The sequence below is a fragment of the Corylus avellana genome, chromosome ca6 (genome assembly GCF_901000735.1).
Source record: "Corylus avellana chromosome ca6, CavTom2PMs-1.0".
Taxonomy (NCBI): domain Eukaryota; kingdom Viridiplantae; phylum Streptophyta; class Magnoliopsida; order Fagales; family Betulaceae; genus Corylus; species Corylus avellana.
In genome coordinates this window covers 15,048,467-15,050,506 of record NC_081546.1, presented here as the reverse complement: position 1 = coordinate 15,050,506, position 2,040 = coordinate 15,048,467, and positions in this window count along the sequence as shown.

Sequence of the window (2,040 nt, the reverse complement as noted above, 5' to 3'; positions counted from 1 at the left end):
TTAACAACACCGCACTTACCTCCTCTATTAAAGCCACTATTTCATGCTCTTGAAACTTCCTTTTATGAGTGCAACAATCCTTTAAAAAGTTAGCATATGAGAGAATTTGTTTAATTGCGTCTAATAAAGGAATGTTAATCTCAACTTTTCTCAAGGTCTCAAAAATTTCCAGAAGTTGTTTTTCTTTCTTTGGCTTTACTAACTTTTGAGGGAAGGGTGGTGCATTCACCTTCTCTATTTTACTTACCTCAGATGTTGAGGCTTCCTCTGGAGATGCTTGAGCTGTCTCTTCTCTTCCTATGATCTTGCCATTTCTGAGAGTTGTGACAGCTTTCAATTGCTGGTGACCACTTGAATTAGGTATTGTTTGGGATGGAAATTCACCCTGCTCTCTTTCACTCAGCTCCTTAGCCATTTGCCCCCTTTGTACTTCCAGTCTTTGAATAGCTTGCTCGTTCTTTGCATTAGCTTGTTGTTGCGCAAACACAAATTGTTGTACAAGACTTTCCAGGTCATTCTTCTTCAGCTCCTGAACTGGTTGGACTGCTTGTTGGGGAGTCCTCTACTGCCCTTGAGGGTTTTGAGCATTTCGATTGTTACTCCATGAGAAATTGGGGTGGTTACGCCACCCTGGATTGTAGGTGTTGGAGTATGGATTATTCTTGGGAGGATAATTGTTTTGTCCCACATAGTTCGCTTGCTCTTGATCTGCAAATGGATACAAAGGACAAGTCTCAGTGGTGTGATCAAAATGAGAACGTATGGCACATACCTGGAGTTCTGCATCTTGTTGACTAGGTGAGATGTTTTGATCAGTCATGGGTTTGACAATCATATCTAGCTTTCTTTCCATAGCAGCCATCTGATTTGGTGATCCACCATTTAGGTTCACTTCATACATGCCTTTACTTTTTACTCCTCGCCTTCCTTTGGAGTAGAATTGTTGGGAGTACTCACTTAGTGTTTCGAAGAGCTGCATGGCTTCCTCACTGCTCTTTTCCATAAGTGCACCTCCACAAGCTGAATCAATCATTCCTTTGTTAGTGTCATCTAACCCTTCATAAAAAATTTGTACCTGATCATCTTGAGGGATGTTGTGATGTTGGCACTTCAAAAGCAGGGCATTGAAGTGGTCCCAATCTTTAAAGAAAAGATCTCCATCTCTCTGTTGGAACGTTTGAAGTTTCCTTTTAAGCTGCCTTGTCTTTTGAGCTGGGAAAAACTTCTTTAGGAAGTAAGTGGCTAACTCTTCCAAAGTATGAATGGAATCTACAGGCAAGGAATTGTACAACAATTTTGCATTATCTTTCAAAGAAAAAGAAAAGAGGACTAACCTGAGTCTCTCCAGAGTTAGGCCCTGTATGTGCTGAAGCTTGCATAGATCAAAGAATTCCTTAAGATGCAAGTTAGGGTCCTCAGTAGCTATGGCCTTGAAGTGGGTCAACGCATTGAGTATTTGTGGGGATATATAGTAATTGCCTTCCACCTCTGGTTGATAAGCAATGCGTGATGGCTGGTTCTGTTGTGCTAGGCGCTAGATCGCAGGTGCCTTGCGCTCGTGGTCTTCGTCTGTAGTGCGCTCGATCATAGCTCCCCTGCGATCGATCGCATTACCAGAGCCTTCAATATTTGTCAAAATCCCTCTTTAAGTCCGAAACTTCTAAGATTGCTTCATTTTCTTCCAAGGACCTACAAAATCAAGGAAAACACATAAAAGAACTACAATGGCATAAATTAACCAAAACTAACGGATTAACACATGTAAGTTAAGGGGTAAAATATAAATATTTTGACACTTAACAATGCCTCAATAGTACTGAACGCACTCTACTTTTGGGTTGATCTCTGGATAATACCTGGATGTACGCTACAGGCTTTGGAGTGCTGGGTAAATAGATCGGACATACACCCCTATAGTACCAAAAGTCCATTACTTTTCAAAGTAATTGGTGAGCATCTCCAGCTTTTTTTCTCTATAAATACTAACCCTACCCTCGCCCTTTTCTCATTCAAACTCGCCCCCAGGCTCCCAGAAACCCT